Here is a 19,480-nt window from a genome sequence, read left to right as displayed (position 1 = left end):
ATATTATTTAGGAATGGGTATCCTAGAAACTGACACAATTGTTGATTAATTGAAATGTAATTGATACAACTTTGAAATTTGGTTAGTATAGCTAGAATGAAAAGTGGAGCCAGTGACAGCTACTCAGAGTTGTAGATCCATTTATGAAGCATACTTTTTATGCAACCAGCTCACAAATAGATAGATCAACGACTTAAAATTATCTTCTTCGAGGGGGAAACCTCATTTACATTACATAAATGAATAACTCTTGGATGATTCAAATGAAAAAACCTCCTTTCTATATATAGGAGTCTAAGGGGTCACAATATAATCAGAGCCTATGTAACAATAATAATGTAAGGGCATAACAATAACAATAGTGGGCTTATATGGGGCATAATAATAACAATATGGGGACTACATGGGCACAACAATAACAATAAGGGGACTACACTGACAATAACAATAAGGGGCTACACTAGTATTATAGGGACCTAGCATGCCCTTCTCCTTCAAAAAAGTGTTGTCCTAAATGCTTGAGTAGTTCTTGGTGCTTCTGTATAAAATTATCATCCTCCCATGTGGAATCTTCAATGGGTGAGTTCTTCCACATGATGAGATACTCTGAAATTGATTGATTTCATAGTTGTCGAGTTTTTGTCTCCGTGAATTCTTCAAGTTCCAATATGATTTTTCCTTCCTCGTCAAGCTCTAGAAATATTGTTTGAATTGAGATCTTGTGACATATAATCTTCTTTAAGCATGAAACATGGAAAACTGGGTGCACTCGAGAAGATGCAGGAAGCTCCAATTTGTATGCCATAGTACCAATATTTTGCAACACCTTCTAAGGACCATAGTACTTTAGTGATAATTTATTATCCTTCTTATCTTGCTTGAGGGACATTTGTTTGTATGGTTGTAGCCGTAAAAATACCTAGTTTCCTACATCAAAACTTCTTTCACTACGATGCTAATATGCTTGTTGTTTCATTCGATTCTGCACAAAAGTGAGGTTATACTTTAAGAGTTGGAGAAATTATTGTTTATGCTTAATGTGATCTTCCACTTCTTGAACCTTAGAATTTTCTCTTAAAGATGATGTGATGGATGGTGGATGATATCCATAAAGTGCCATAAATGGGGTCATTTTCGTTGCAGTATGGAAGGAAGTGTTATACCACCATTCAACCAGAGGTAACCACTTGACCCATTGTGTTTGCTTATCAAATACCAAGAAATGAATACATCCTTCCAAAAAGAAAATTCGCTATCTCAATTTTCCCATCAGATTGAGGTAGATAAGATGAGATATGAGCTAACATAATATCAAGGAAAGAAAATAATTCAATCCAAAAATTTCTAGTGAAAATGGGATCTTTGTCTCTTATAATAATCTTTGGGTTTCCATGTAGCTTTTGAATTGTTTCCATAAATGCAGTAGAAACTGTACTAGCTTTAAATGGATGAGATAATGGACAAAAGTGCACATACTTGGTAAGTCTATCAAATACCACCATGATGACAGTCTTTCCTTCGGACTTGGATAAACCTGTGATAAAATCCATTGAAGCCTTCTCCCAACATTGACTTGGAATGGATAAAATTTTTAATAGACCCAGGTCTTAATTGTCTCAACTTTATTTTGTTGGAAAACCAAACATTCTGCCACAAATTTTTGAATATCAAATTTAAGGCCACCCCAAAAAGATTCCTTCTTGACCTTGTGGTAAGTTGTTAAAAATCTTGAGTGCCCTCCTAAGAGACAGGTGTGTAATTCCAAAAGAATATTTTTTTTTGAATTGGGAATTCTTACAAATATATAAGTGATCTTTGTAGCATAATGAATCGTTTTTCCAACTAAATGTATCAGATGTACTAGGATCTTGTTGTAACTTTTGAATGAATGTCCACACTTCTTTGTCATTCTTCCATCCATCCCTTGCTTTGGTTATCCAATCTGGTTGGATAATAGAAATGACACAAAGCAATGCTTCCACATCCTCATCCTTTATTGAGAGTGCATCTGCAACAACATTTTTCTTCCCTCTTTTGTAGATGATTTCAAAGTGATAAATGTTACAGATCCATTTTGCCACATCAACCCCGACTTATAGATCAGTACTATTATGGCCCATCAAACCCTAATTCAGTTGTTACATGCCATAACTGAAGTCAACCATCAGAATGCCTCATTCCCAAGAGATTTCATGACTGAAATCATCCAAAAACTGCCTCTGAGAAGATCAGCGTAGGTAGGCCTTCATAAGGGTGCACTACAATGCAGTCCAGTACACTGCTAGGCTTCTATGCAGTGCACTTGAGCCTTCTTTGGCCTACGTTGGGCAAATTTGAGAGAAATTTCATTGGGGTTTGGTAATATTCTTATCGATTGGATGCATCTAGAAGTTTCCCAAGTTTATCTACTCCTTTGGGCTCGAATTTGGATGAGGCAGGGAGTTAAGGAACATCAATCCCTTTATCCCTTCCTCCGTGGAACTAAATCCTAAGTTTGGGAGGGCATTCATTATCACCATTTATGGCATAACATCCTTCATTCACTTATAAAAAGACCACTCATCTAAGTGATAAGGGACTGGAAATCATTGATTTATAGGGAGATGTTGTTAGTATGAGACTTGAGTTGGTTTCATGTATTGTAATGATGTCAAAATGTCTTGCTTGTTATGAGGAGAGGATGGGATTAAACTAGAGGAGTGATACTGAATCAAGCAAATTGGGTTGTAACTCTTCATTTTACTAATAAAGTGTTCTAAGATTTTTCCATATACTTGTATTTTTCATTGATTCTTTCATATGTGTATTATGTACTTGATTCCATGCTATGTTTAATCAATAGATCATTATCATATGCTTTGATCAATTTTCATCTTCTGTCTGTGTGCAAGTACTTTTCAAGCGGATTAAGTACGAAAAGGAGTGACAGAATTGGTCAAGGGAGATAAGTAGTAAGAGAAAGCTTCAAGTAGGCTTCTTCACTATCTTATTTAATCTATTGGTCATAGAAAAAGTAGAGAATGCTTTGCACTATTGTTCTAGACTTAGCTAGTAGTCTAGGAGTTTAAGCGTTTATCCGTAGACACTAAAAATTCCCAAAACAAATTGGTGACTCCACTGGGAGCGATCATCCATATCAGTAACTTATCAGCCTCTTAAGACATTTCTACATACTGTACTTGTGGTCGTTGATTGAATTTAAATCTTCTTTCAGTGAAAATTGAGTCAAAACTGTGTCAAAATTGCCTTCAAAATGGCTTACTATCACCAGTACAGCCCAATGAAGGATACAATGTGCTGCAATGTACTTCCTGCATAGAGCCAGTGCACTGAAGCACACTATCTCTCACTGCTGCCTCTGCTGATACCTTGAGGGTCAGTTTCCCATCTAGCAGCTGAAGTTTTTTGCCAATTTTCTCCTATTTGAATGATTTGCTGAATGTCAATGATGTCTTATCTTTGAAAATAGTTTTTCATCTCCTTACCTGGCCCTACTTAGACTAGGATTGATAAATGTTTCTTATGTATTTACTTTTTCATTTTCAATCTATAGTCGAAAGTTAGTTTTTGGTCGATTAGTCTTTATCAAAAGAAAGTGTCGTAAAATCGTCTTTTCCTTCAAAAATTGAATTGTCGTAAAATCTTCATTCATGAAAGATCAATTGGTTGATGTGTGCATATGATTAGTATTTTCATTGAAAGTGTCATAATTCCTCATTTCTTTGAAAACGAAAGTGTCATAGAGTCTTTCTTTCCTTGAAAATAAATTTTCACAAAATCGTCATTTTTATGAAAAGAGTTTATTGATCAATTGTCCATTAGTTTTCATTTATGTTCATTCACATTAAGGGAAATCGAACAGAAATACATGCATGTTGCATTGAAAAATTTTTGTGTGCTGATAGGAATAGTGTAGGGAATTTGCATTTAGATTGTGCTCTTTGCTCTTTGATCAAAAGAAATCTGATTGTTATATCCCTATGTAGCTAGGATTTTCATTGTTAAATTGAATGGAAAGAATGCTTATCATGATAGTTGCATTCCTAGGAATTTCAGAATACATCACATGGTGAACTTGAAAGGAAAATTCCTAAGAAAGATCAACTTAAAATAAACATCAATTTACCTAATGGAGCATTGTCATTAACGAAAACATTTAGTGGTTCTAGGCTAGAGACGTGTTTTGGCGTCGTAAAACAAAGCAGTCGTCGCTAACTTGTATGCAATACATCCCAAGTGTGATACCTCATTCCATGTATGTGAGTATATTGTAGCTCGTTCGCGTAGCTTCGGGTATATAGGGCAGTGTTACAGTACGTAAAGTATATGGGAATGCTCTCATTGTGCGGTTTTCCATTAGACAGTGCTTATACGGACTAGGCCTCCACGTACCTGTGCGTATATAAGGGAGGAAAACTCTAGGTTTCTATCCATCCTTAAGTAATCGAGTCAGTTGCCTTGTAAACTATGATACACTGAACACAACATTCGGGGAGATTGCTTGCCCGTACTTCTTGGTTCGCCAGGAGGTATTCTACAGTTCACAGTTGCTTGGTAAACCTTTTGCTTGGTATACCCCTTTTTGTTTATTTATTTTTTGATAATAAAAATAATCAACAATCATGGAGGAATATCAACCCATACCCCATCATTCATGGAGAACAATGAGAAAACTGGCTTTGCCTCCTGAGGCGACACCAATTTGGGCAAAGCGGTCTCGCTTAACTAAGTCTAGTACATCAAGAACTCTTAGTTCTTCATCTAAGTTACCTGAATCATCTATTTCGGTAAGTATAGAGACTCCATTTACTCCAACTATTTCTAGTACATCCATTCCTGAAGAAGAAGTTTCACAGTTACCTGAGGACATTAGCACTGATCCTAGTGAAACAGTAACCGAAGTTGTTCAATAACAAGTTGATGCTCAACTTGAGATTGCTCAACAAGAAAGTACTTCTGAACTTGAATCAGTTCAACTAGAAGTTAATCCAGAATCTATCCCAGTTCAAACAGAAGTTACCTCTGAACCTGAAGTTGTTCAGGAACCTCTTTCGGAAACTATTGTTCATTTACCTGAACATCTGGACTTCGAATTTGAACATTCAGAAGTTGTTACTTTACTAGAAGACGATCAACTTGTTACCCCTCAGACATCGATAACTATTGAAACTTCAACTTCATCAACACCAGAAATATTTTACGGACCTGATGGTGATGTTCTTCCACTAGGTTTAATTGCTAGGAGGAATTGGAAGAAGATTCCACACCTGGAACCCCGTTTCACTTTGGAGCTGGGCTTTATCTTTACCCTAATACTCCTTATTTATTTGCTTCATTTGATCCTACTTCTTTTCAAGTACCTGTCGAATCTTTAGGACAACTTTTGGGTCACTTAACTATGGCTGAACAACCGTCAACGTCTCATACTGTATCATCTAATGCAGCTGCAGCAAAATCTTCTGTTGTAACCTCTTTGATGTTTTCTACTACACCTGAGTCGCACCTATATGATGAATCGTCCGTCCCAGTTTGTTACCAATCATTGTCTGGAACCCACTCAAGGTTTTCTTCTACACCATGGTCATCACCCATGTCCTTAACCGAAATTTTACCTGGTTCTTCTCTAATGGGAACTCAATAGTTTGATCCTACATATCAGTATCAAGTTGGGAAATCTGGTCAACAAAGACCTATGTATCCATTAAATACTAGATTGCCACCATATGGAGAGAAATATATTTATTCACCGTATCCTCCTTATTCTAGGGGACTACCATATGGTAATATCCCATAGTATTCATGTCAATCTAGAATTAGAATTTGTCAATGGCAACCAACAATGCCAGTTCAACCAAGGCTTGTGTATCCAACACAACCAATACAAACTGTGTCAGCTATTCCTACTACACCTGTTGTTACTATTGTACCATAGTCACAAGTTCAAACTATTGTATCTCAATCGGTACAAACTGATCCTTCTACCTTGCAATCACAACTTTCAAGTCAAGAAGTTTAAGTCTCTCAATTTGTTGTACAACAACCACTTGTTTCTGGAGTTCAGCGACAACCTCAGGTTAGTATAACCTTATCTAGACTGACCCAGGCTTACACTGGTATAGTTTATTCACAACCTAGCCAACCTTTCATTGCTGGAAAGCAATAGCTGTTAAATCCACAAGAGTTGTGCCAAAAACAACAATAGTTGATTCAACAACCGTGGCAGCCTCAATTTCAACAACCCCAATTCCAGAAGTTCCATCCCTAGTTTGGTCTTGTTCCACAAGCTCAACCTGGTTTTGGTCAATCTGAAGCTTACCAAGGTCCTGGTCAACAAGGCTTTGCAGGTTATGGACAACCACACATTCAACCTAGTTATCAACAACCACCTTATACTAGTTTTGTTCAACAACCATACCAAGGTTACCAAACGCAGATTCCCTATGTCGGTATGCAAAGACCTATTACTCAAGCAATTCCATCATATCCTGGGTATGCTCAACCTAACTTGAATCGATAGCTACCATTTGTAGCAACTTTAGAATTACCAGATTTGATTCGGCTCACTAACGATCCAATCTTATATGCACCTTGGTGGTCGGTAATTCTGCATAAGTTAACATTTGACATTTTGAAGTTAAATGGAAATCCTAGAGAAGACCCATCAAATCATGTTATGAACTTTCATTTGTGGTGTTCATCAAACTCCTTAAATGATGATTCGGTTAGACTTCATCTTTTCCAAAGAACACTTACTGGTCTAGCTGCGAAATGGTACATTGAATTACAAAGAGCTTCTTTCGATAATTTCACCACTTTAGTGACTACCTTTTTGACCCACCTCCAGTTACCTATCAGATATGAGACTGGAACGGAACTCCTAACCAACTTTAAGAAGACTACTGCTACTAATATATCAGATCATATTCATGAGTAGTGGCATAGTCGTCAAATGGTTAAGACATATGTTCCCGATCAGCTTTTAGTTGAGTGGTTCATAAAATCCTTGTTGCCATCAATTACCAAGGATGTGGCAAAAGGTGGAGTTGTCACAGAAGAGCAAGGCATTGCTCGTGCCCAATACTTGGATTTGATTTACACATAATTCGGCACGCTTTATGATAAAATTCTCAATTCACCTTGACCAACTTTCACTGTTCCCCCTCCTCCACAATCGAGTAAGGACTCTCATGTCGGTGACAATGTGATTAGTTCTTCAAGCACACAAACAGCAGGAAGAACATCTGGTCAAATTCTTTCTATTTCCAATCAAACTACCAATACAATAGAAAATACTCATGCCTCCGAGATTAATGCCATGTCATTTGACAAAGGCAAAAATTGAAAGCAACCAGGGAGAAAGAAAAAGGGGAAAAACGAAAAGAAGCAAGAAAATTCCCCTCCAGAGAAATCATCTGATTCCTCTACTTCGGCAAGGAAACCTTATTATCCATGTCTGATATGTAATGACGAGCATTTTACAAGAGATTGTCCACATCGCTCTGAGCTCTCTAAACTTTTAAAGACTTCAAATACATCGACAGTGTTAACTGATCCGTTTCCAACCTCGGAGACACATTTGGTTGCAACATACCATGCTTCGACATCCCCAGTACTCATGTTATCCATCACAAAGTCACAAAACAAAGTTTTGGTGTCAAAAAGAAACAAATATTATGGAAATCCATTGTCGTCAAATAATCAGGCCACTGATCAACCTAATCCTTCGACTTCGACTTCATCGATAGTTGTTCCACCCATTGCACCAGAATTGACAATAAAACCACCAAAAGGGAGTTGTGCACAAATCGACATTCAACCCTCGGGCTCGAGTAGCTCAGAATTAAAACATAGTGGAAGATCTTGCTCAATCACCTTCTGCTATGTCAACACTCGAGGTCTTGCAAAACAGTCCCTCCCAGAAACAGGCCTTACTGTCAGCAATAGGTGGAATAGATCCTACAGATTCAAATCTTGTGGTTTTTAACCATGCGAGATATTCACCACAGTTACTGACGCAATTAGCTTTCCTAATCCAAGTAAAAGCTCTCAATAAGAATGTTCACCGAACTATTATTGATGAGGTGACATCTACTTGCATTATGTCCATGAGCTGTTGGAAAACACTTGGTTCATTGTTGTTGTCACGATCACCAACCATGTTGAAAGCCTTTGATGAAGAACATATACTCCATGTGGGATTTTGAGTAACCTACAAATCGAACTTGGGGGAAAAATGGTTACTGTTGAAGTTGAGGTAGTTGACAGACCCCTCGATTACAACATTTTACTAGGAAGGCCTTGGGTATATTCTATGGTTGTTGTGGTTTCCACGTCCTTTCATACTATTGCATTCCTTTTTAATGGTGGAATCACAATCATTGATCAGCTAGCCCTTTTTCCAATAGTTCACAAGCTACGGGAAGAATTCTGTTGGTATATGGACCCTCGTTATCACCTCAAAGTGTTGGAGTAGGTCTCTTTAAAGATCCTTCCCTAATGGGTACTTTTATCCTCCCGTCACCATCTGATTTGGTGGAAGTGGCAAGAGTAGAGACTTGCAACATGATTTCCTCCACCTCATCTAATTTAAGGAGGATTACCAACCAAGTTGAAGTTTATAGTAATATTGAGGTGTTGTCGTTAAGCCCCATTGAATCATCATAGCAATCAATCTTTCAGGCTTGTGCAGCAAACCCAAATCCGCACTCAACAATTGTATGGGGAGATAGGTCGTTAGAATATGGTACCTCTTCAGATCCATTTTCACGTATACATTCTACGGATGAAGGAATCATCTAATCAATGATGATAGCAGAGGAACCATGGGAATATTATCATCATCATTCCCATCTTCCAGATGACATCAAAGATTATTCAAATGAGCTAAACCATCCATCAATCATTGATTTCTTGTCAAATTTTGTTATAATAGATACTATAGATTCTGAGCGTAATTTGTCAAACATAGAAGAAGCAATTTCTATAAACATTTTGACCAAGCCTAACATTGTAGAAAAAATTCCTGTCGGCAAATCTTGTTCTCCATTGGAGCTTGATAATTACCAGGCTCTTTTTTGTGAATTTAGAGATATATTTGCGTGGTCTTACAAGGAGATGCCAGGAATTGACTCAAGCATTGTTGAACATGAAATCAAAATGTACCCTGATGTCAAACCAGTGCGACAGTGGCTTTGACCTATTAATCCTAAGAAAGTCGTTACCATTAAAGTAGAGGTTGAAAAACTTTTGTGTGCTGGCTTCATTTTCCCTGCACCTATTACCGACTGGGTATCTAACATTGTTTCGGTTATGAAAAAACAAGGGACAATTCGAGTGTGCGTCAATTATAGGGATGTAAATCAAACATGTCCAAAAGGCAATTATCCTACACCCTTCATCAACCAGATTATTGACGAATGTGCCGGATGTGAAATCTTCTCATTCGTGGATGAATTTTCTAGCTACAATCAAATCAATATTTGCCCACAGGGCTAATCTAAAATAGCTTTTATTTTTCCGTGGGGCACATTTGCCTATCGAAAGTTACCTTTTGGTTTGAAGAATGCAGGGGCTACATTTCATAGGGCAATGAATTATGCCTTCCATGACATCAAGCACATTGTTCAACCTTATCTTGATGATTTTCCTGCTCATTCACGAAAGCAGACTGATCACCCACAACATTTGAGAGCAATATTTTTACAGTGGCGACACTACAATATACGACTCAATCCACACAAGTGTGTGTTTTGTGTCAGCTCTGGTCAATTGCTTGGATTCATGGTTGTTGGAAATAATACTGAGAGGGGGGGTGACTCAGTATTATCAGGTCAATTTTTCATTTGACAATCAGATTTGTATACGCTACTTCAGTTAGTAGATACCGCGTATGTACGCAACTTCAGTTAAGGAAACAAGCATATATGAGCAGACTTGTAATTTAAATTATTCTTCAGATGTTGATCATTAATCTGTGCATCAAACCATATGAACAATAACCAGGAATAGTAAAATAGAACAGGCAATCACACATAAGAACACAAGATATAAGGTGGAAACCCAATGTGGGTGAAAACCACCTGCTGCAATTCGTCTATATCTTCTTTCAATTAGAAACTTATTTTTACAATGTTTTTGTACTGGTGCAGTCTTATACCAGTACGCAGGCTGCTTCCTGCAAAAGGCTACAACCTTCTCTCGTTCTCCAGCTTCTCCTGGAAGGGAGCTACAACCCACTTAGCTCTTGTACTAGCTGAGGTACTAGTACATAGGTGCTGACCTACAGAAGGCTACAACCTTCTCTTTTCTTCCAGGGACCTTGTTTCATAAATTTTCAGACTGGATCCATGTATATCAATCAAACATCAAGTATATCTGCATTAACCAACCTCCTTTGTACAAAAAAATACTGAATCAACCAATAACTTCTCAGAATGTTGTAACCAGAAAACAATACCAGTAACCAAACACCAATCCTAAACCCAGAATACTGCAGCAATAAACAGAAGTAGCTAAAATATATTTCATGAGATATACTCTACTTCAATATATGGAACCTGCATGCATACACTTCTGTATCAAGGACATCCAATGTATATGATGTTTTACATTAGCGAACCGGCGTGTATATGCGCCTCTGCTGCGCTGAACCTGCGTACAAATCTATAAAAGATAATTTATCTTTTTACTTATTCAGACATTAGTTATACCCAGATTATCATATTTATAAATCACGTCATGCATCAAATATAAAAGATTTCACAAAGATACTTCTCTTCAAACTGCCTTAAGATCTTGACTCACCAATAGAACTTATCCTTCTCCTTGTGCTCAGGCTCCTCCTTGATTCAGATCTAGTTATGCACCATAACCCAATGACAGTATTCTCAATCTTTCTCTTCATAAGATATTCAATTCTTCAATTCGTCCCTTGCCAAATGATCTCCTTCCCTTTTTATAGACTTAGGCCTTACTCACACCATGGTCAAAAACCATGGAGATCCAATACTAGGGACTCAATACCTAGGTTCAACACTTTGGATGCAATACCAAGGACCAAAACCATAGGTTCAAATATGATGGACTAAATACCATGGACCAACCATAAGTTTTCCCACATGTACGCGCTTTTCTTTGCATATAATGCGTGCATACATATACGCGCCTTTTGATTGGTACGCCCGTGTGTATATGTGATTTTGTTAAGATGAACCTACGTATACCTCATTTTCTTTCATTCTGAGAGCCTGAACTGTGATCTGCCATTTGAGTGAGTTTCCATCAAGGACAACACCTGTGCCATAGTGCCAAACCTGTGCCATAATGCCAACAATCTCCCCCTTTGGACTTGATGGCAACCCTAAGTCACTCAAAAACATTCTCCCCCTTTGACATCAAGGGCAAAGGGTTATGCTCCCCCTGAATACATGTTGAATCCTCTACTCTACTGTACTATCCAATCTCCCCCTGACTGTAGGCAAGGTCTGCAAGAAGATGATCTACACAAGAAACATGACTTTATACATTATAAAAGACCTTCCTATCATCACAGACTCATACATACATCCATCTCCCAACCAAGTGGGGATATACCAGAATTGACTCATCCACCCAACCAAGTGGGGATACACCAGAAGTTTACACATGACAGATAAGTACATTACATCATTCATCCCAGGCATAGTGGGGAAACCAAAATAGGCCGTTACATGACCTTGATAAGAAAAGATATACATGACATAGAGACGAAATATCTGTAACAATTCTATGAAAGTCATCAGCAGCATCTGTCAATCATCGATCAGATCAGCAACCATAATCTCTTTCTCCACCTAAAACCAAAACAGCTGTGAATATAAACCAAGATCTTCTAAGATAATGCCAACAATGCATTATTAGAAGAATATATGCTCCCCCTGAACCTATGCCAGATAGTCTCTGCCAGACCTATATCAGACTCTTTCCAACCTGAGTTTGACCACACTGCTTTCCTTCAAACAATCATATACGCGACTGTATTCACATAAACTGACGTATGTACGCAGATCCTCCTCATTAAACTCGTGTACAACCACTTTTCTCTGGAACAGACAAGTTTCAACAGTAAGATGATGCATCAACTACTCCCAGCTTCTGTCTGAGGTATTCAAATGTCTCCCTGGGCAGTGGTTTGGTGAGTATATCAGCAACCTGTTCCTTAGAGGGAACATAATCCAACTTGACCTTTTGTTCAAGCACTTGTTCTCGGAGAAAATGATATTTGATAGGTATGTGCTTGGTCTTTGAATGCATGACTGGATTTTTTGAAATGTTGATTGCACTTGTATTATCACATAGAATGGGGATAGGTGGAGTACAAGTGATTTGCATGTCTTGTAATGTTTGCATCATCCAGAGGAGTTGTGTGCAGCAAGATGCAACAACTACATATTCTGCTTCAGCTGTAGATAATGCAATTGAACTCTCTTTCTTTCTGAACCAAGATACTAACCTAGGACCCATGAAGAATGCACCACCACTAGTGCTTTTTTTGTCATCCACACTTCCTGCCCAATCTGCATCTGTATATGCATGAAGTGTGAGATCTGTACTTCTAGGATACCATAAGCCATAGTTTTGAGTTCCTTGAAGATACTTAAAAATTCTCTTAACTGCCTAAAGATGAGTTTCCTTTGGATTTGCCTGAAATCTTCCAACTATTCCCACTGCATGCATAATATCTGGTCGGGTACCTGTTAGATAGAGCAGACTACCAATCATGGATCTATAGGTTGGTTGATGCACTGCTGTTGATTCATCATTTGCGCTGAGGCTGCATCCTGTTACCATAGGGGTACATACTGGTTTCGAATCCTCCATCCCATATTTCTTCAAGATCTGCTTGAGATACTTGGTTTGTGATAGAAAAATGTCGTCTTTGTTTTGTTGGACTTGTAAACTAAGAAAATATGTGAGCTCACCAAGCATGGACATTTCAAACTCTTTTTGCATTACTAGCACAACTAGTTGAGGATGGGGATTGTCAGCAAGGCGGCCCAAGATCAAACCTCATGGGGGTGGATGTGCACTGTACTAGGGGGAAGAGACATGCTAAAGTTTAAGCCTAGAGGATCACAAACAACTTTAAAAAAAAATTACTATAGTGAAATGAATTAATATATAATTAAACACATATATAATGCCAAAATTTTAATCATTTTACTATAAAACTTATTAATTAATGAATAAAATTTGCTACAATATCATAAATAAATTATAATTTATTAATACTAGATATTTAAATAGTTAAATATATATATTTTTTATTAATCAATCTCATTAAAAAAAAACCACAACCAAATTTAATATAAACCTCAATGATAAATCTATAGCTATTTCTCAACGTAAACTGCCTAATTTTAGTATAAATCTCAACTTTAAATCTATCATTATTACTCAACATAAACTAACTACAGTCATTTAGTCCACAATTTTCATTTTAAATACGCTAACATAATCCGTCTAACTTATCTCTATTGTGGGTTCGTTAGATTTGTCGACCTGCCAAAGCAGGCCGCTCACCATCTTCATTTACCATCCGTTTACATAAATAGAGAGATCCATCTCCTACGGAAGTCAGAATATTTGCAATTGAAAACTCCTCCTACTTTCCATTGTACTTGAGAACCCCTAAACATCTCTCACAGTTGTCTTTTCAACGGTTTTAGTTTCAATTTCAAATTCAAATTCAAAATCTAAACCTTGGAGTACAGTGCCTCTTCTTTGCCCATGAGCTTATTCCAAAAACACTCTCTTTAGTTTGAATGGATGTAGGGTAATTGCATAAAGTCTAGTGAGAGCCCAAGAAAATGACAAGAGGATTCATAATGGACATCACAATGCAGTGTATGCTGTGTGCTTTTTCTCACTATTGGAAATGGTCTAGAAATATTTTGTTAGCTTAATGACGATTCTATAATGCGAAATAAAACACTTAAAAGAATCATCAACCAAATGATAGTTTAATAATGATTCTATAATGCGGAATAAAACACTTAAAAGAATCGAAAACTTTAATTCCCAAGAAAAATACGTCCAATGCTTGCTCACACTCTGTCACTGTTTTGGTGTACCACAGATAAACTCCATTATTTGCTAACAACAACCACACTCCGTTGATGTTTGAGGTCGAAAACACTCCATTGATTTTTAAGGTCGAAAACACTCCGCTTTGGGAGCTATGAACGCAGAGAAAAAGCGCAGGATTGCTTTGCACTAATGCAAGTATAAGCGCATTCGTTAAACTACAACACACTCAGTCCACATACAACATCCAAAAGATTGCAGGAATAGCGTCTTCACAATAATTACAAAAATTCACCCAAAATCTCACATCCGTGTGGCACTTCCAAGCTCTGCTCACTCCAACTTGATGGTGTAAAACTGAAGGGGATTGAGCTAGTGAGCTTGGGGACCAAACAAAAGTATTTATAGCCAAGCTTCCATCAAGCTTCTGTTGGCTATGTGTCAAGTGTTCCATAAATCATGGTAGAGAATTGCAGAGGGAGTAATGGACCACTCCAGAAGCTCCCAACAAGAAATTAATTAACTGAAGATAGTTTCTGTAATTTAAGGAAATGACTGCAGTTGGTTTCCATGATTGAAGGAAATGACTGCAGTTTACTTCCGTAATTGTAGGCAGCAGTTGGGAAAACGTAAAGGGAGCTTAACATTCTCCCACCTGGTCCATACTTCCAATCTTAATGTCTCATCTTAAAACCCATTGATAATCTATCTAAGTAATAGATAAATGAATCATGGCGATAAGTGGACTCTAATGTCAAGTATTATCTTCCATGTATTACTATGTATCTATTCTTATTATAATTTATGTGGCAACAATTTCTTAATGAATAAACCCTATGTTTATTCTTGGTCCTACACAGATGAATTCTCTCAAATCAAATTAAGGTGCACATAAATATGAGAAAAACATCACAATAATTAAGAATTTCATTAAAATAACATTTTCCATACAATGAGAAACTACATAATGGAACCAAGTCCCATATTCATTACATGATCCTTGAATTTAAATGGTGGCATGCCCTTAGTCAAAGGATCAGTGATCATCAACTCAATGCTAACGTGCTCAATGACCACTTTCTTTTCTTTAACATGTTCCCTTATAGCTAAATACTTAATGTTGATGTGTTTATTTCGACTCCCACTTTTGTTGTTTTTAGCCATAAAAATAGCGGCTGAATTGTCGCAATATATTCTCAATGGCTTAGAGATAGAATCCATAATTCTAAGCCCAGAAATGAAACTCTTAAGCCATACACCATGTAAAGTAGCCTCAAAACAGGAGACGAACTCGACTTCCATAGTGGAAGTGGCAATCAAGGTCTGCTTGGCACTCCTCCATGATACAACTCCACCGACCATCATAAAAATGTATCCTGATGTTGATTTGCGTGAATCAACACATCCAGCAAAGTCAGAATCTGAGTAGCCAACTACTTCCAAATTGTCCGTCCGTCTATACATAAGCATGTAGTTTTTGGTTCCTTGAAGGTACCTCATTACTTTATTTACATCTCTCCAGTGGTCTAAACCTGGATTACTGTGATATCGTCCCAACATTCCCACAACAAATGCAATGTCAGGTCTTGCGCAGACCTGAGCATACATTAGGCTTCCAACAGCCGAAGCATATGGAATGTTCTTCATTTGTTCCCTTTCAAATCCGTTCTTCGGGCATTGGTTCAAATTGAACCTATCACCTTTCACAATGGGAGCTACACTTGGTGAACAATCCTTCATCCGAAATCTCTCTTAAATTTTATTAATATAGGTTTCCTGAGACAGACCCAAGATGCCTCGAAATCTATCTCTATGGATCTTAATCCCAATGACATAAGATGCCTCACCCATATCCTTCATATCGAAATTTTTAGAGAGGAATTGTTTCACCTCATGCAGCAAACTGTTATCATTGGTTGCTAGCAAAATGTCATCCACATATAAAACAAGAAAACAGATTTTACTCCCACTGACTTTCAGGTATATGCATTGATCCATAATGTTTTCTACAAAACCGAAAGAAGAAATTACATTATTTAATTTCAAATGCCATTGGGGGGATGCTTGTTTTAAACCATATAAGGATTTCTTGAGCTTGCAAACCAATTGCCCACCATCACTAGAGGGGAATCCTTCAAGTTGTTTCATGTGAACCTCTTCCTCTAGATCTCCATTGAGAAATGTCATTTTCACATCCATTTGTTACAACTCCAAGTCAAAATGGGCTACTAATGCCATAATAACATGCAAGGAATCTTTCTTAGATACAGGAGAAAAAGTCTCCGTGTAATCAATTCCTTCTTTCTAAGTGAATCCCTTAGCAACAAGTCTTGCCTTGTATCTCTCAATGTTGCTCAATGATTCTTTCTTTGTCTTAAAGACCCATTTACATCCAATGGCTTCCGCACCATTAGGCAACTCAACAAGATCCCAGACTTCATTACTCTTTATAGAATTCAGCTCTTCCTTCATGGGATCGTACCATAATTCTGATTCTTTGCAACTCATGGCTTGTGAAAACGACTCGAGATCATTTTCGGCTCTAATGTTATAGTCAGATTCTTGTAGATACACAACATAATCATCAGGAATTATTGATCTCTTTGGTCTAGTAGATCTTCTTAATTTTGTACCATCATCTTCCTGAGAAGTATGTAGTTCAACTCGTTGTTCAAAAGTTCTTGGCAACTCTTGAACTCTCTCATCTACTAGAATGTCGTCAGCAGCTTGTGGAACTTCAACAATTGGTTGTTCAACACCATTTTGTACTTGAGGGGTGCTGTGAACAATAACCAATCTATCACTTGAGGTGGAAGGTTGAGATTCTGAATGATCCTTCTCAGAAACTATGTTCCTGGTTTGATCGCTCCCACTAATCAAGTCATTTTCGAGAAACTTTGCATTTCTTGATTCCACAATCCTAGTGTTGTGAGATGGACAATAAAATCTGTAACCTTTAGACCTTTCAGCATATCCAATGAAATACCCACTAATGGTCCTTGGGTCTAGCTTCTTCTCTTGTGGATTATATATTCTTACTTCAGACGGGCATCCCCAAACGCGCATATGTCGCAAACCTGGTTTCCAACCTTTCCATAATTGAAATGGCGTTTTAGGAACAACCTTGGTTGGAACTTGGTTTAATATATACACTATCATCTTAAGTGCTTCAGTACACATAGATTTAGGAAGATTGGAGCTGTTAAGCATACTCTGCACCATGTCCAATTATGTTTGGTTTCTTCTTTCTGCTACACCATTTTGGTCGGGTGAACCAGGCATGGTGTATTGGGCAACAATCCCATGCTCTTGAAGAAATTTTGTGAATGGCCGAGGTGCTTGTCCATTTTCTATGTATCTACCATAATATTCTCCACCTCTATTTGATCTCACGATCTTAATTTGCTTGCCGCATTGTTTCTCTACTTCAGCCTTAAAGATCTTAAAGGCATCTAATGCTTCGTTCTTTTTATGAAGCATGTAGAGATACATATATCATGAGTAATCATCTATAAAAGAGACGAAGTATCTCTCACCATGTGAGTCCATGCCTGGACTACATATATCAATATGTATGATCTCTAATATGTCCAAACTCCTATTGGCACCTTTCTTTGAATTGTTGGTCTGCTTTCCTTTTATGCAGTCCACACAAGTCTCAAAATCAGTAAAATCCAGAGTATTAAGTACCCCTTCATTTACCAATCTTTTAATTCTTTCTATGGAGATATGACCTAGTCACCAGTGCCATAATTTAGAGGAATCTTCATTAATAACACATCTTTTAGTGCTAGTGTGAACATGCATTGAATCATAAGTGACATTATTTTGTAAATTAATGCAGGAAAGACCATTAGACAAAATACCATTCCCAAAACAATCAGATTTATTAAATAAACTGAAATATGTTTCTGAAAAGTTAAAGGAATATCCAAAAGGTACAAGCCTTGAAACTGAAATCAAGTTTCTAGAAAAACTTGGAACATAAAAGGTCTTTTCTAATTTTAAAACAAAGCCACTACTTAAAGTTAAATAACATGTTCCTATAGCTGCCACATGCGAGCCCATCGTGTTTCCTGATAAGATGCTTTGCTCACTTCCCACTGGCTTCCTTAGGTTTTGCAAACCCTGCAAGGAATTCGAAATGTGAATTGTTGATCCAAAATCAATCCACCAGGTGTTAATATTGACATTAACCATATTAGATTCATAACAAACAAACGAGATCAGAATACCTTTGTCCACAAGCTATTTCTGAAATTTGGCGCATTCCTTCTTCATGTGTCCCTTCTTTTTACAAAAGAAACACTTGGAATCCTTCTTGATATCAGCTTGGGTAGGTACTTTACCTTTCCCTTTCCGATTGGCTTGAGATTTTCCCTTTCCTCGTGTTGCCAACATTGCACTTTCTCCCAGTTCTATCACCAGTCTCTCTTCCTCTTGAACACACATGGTCATGAGTTCATTAATTGACCATTTATCTTTATGTGTGTTGTATGAGATTTTGAAGGGTCCGTATTGGTGCAGAAGGGTGTTCAGGATGTAGTGCACTAGGAAGGACTCTGATATTTCAACCTCAAGTTTCTTCAATTGAGCCACAGTGTCCCTCATTTGCATGATCTGCTCGCGCACATCTTTCACACTGGTGAGCCTTAGGGATGAGAACTTCATGATTAGGGTGCTTGCTAGTGCCTTGTCTGAACTGACGAATTGATCATCAATGGCTTTCAGCAAGTTTCAAACCTTTTCATGCTGATCAACGAAACCACGAATACTAGCTGAAATTTTAGTCTTAATGAACATCATGCTTAAGCGATTAGATCGTTCCAATCGTTCATAAAGCGTGATGTCTACTGTAGTGCTGGTATTAGTGAGTGCTGGTGGTTCATCTTTTCTAATAGCATAGTCTATGTCCATCCACCCTAAATGAAGGAGAATTCTCTCCTTCCAGACCCTATAGTTATCTCCCTTAAGTTTAGGGATATCACAACGAATTTCAGAGAAATTTGCAGGTTGTACAACTGCATAAAATTAAAGATCACATGCTTATGTTAAATTTGAGGCCTAAATAAAATTTCATGCTTTACCAATGTAAATCATGCTTAAAAATTGAATCTAATGACATAAAAATTGTTTGTGGACTAAATTTTCAATTCAAGCAGATTCAATTATTCTTTATGATAGAATTTATCAAATTATTCACTTAATTCATAATTCTAAAGGGTATATTATGATTATAATTCGATATAAATTTTATCTTAGATTTGAACTTTATGATAAAACTATTAATTCATAATTCCTGTGGGTAAGTTATGAATATTTTATCCTAATTAATTATATAAATATAATAAAAATTCATGTGGGATAAAATTTATTATATTTAGTATAATTAATTACAATTAATGTCTAAATATTC

Source organism: Pinus tabuliformis, chromosome 4_2 (genome assembly GCF_031772625.1).
Source record: "Pinus tabuliformis cultivar Carrire ecotype Pingquan chromosome 4_2, CPIR1, whole genome shotgun sequence".
NCBI lineage: Eukaryota > Viridiplantae > Streptophyta > Pinopsida > Pinales > Pinaceae > Pinus > Pinus tabuliformis.
The sequence above is the reverse complement of the archived record's forward strand: the minus strand, read 5'-3'. Positions refer to the sequence as shown.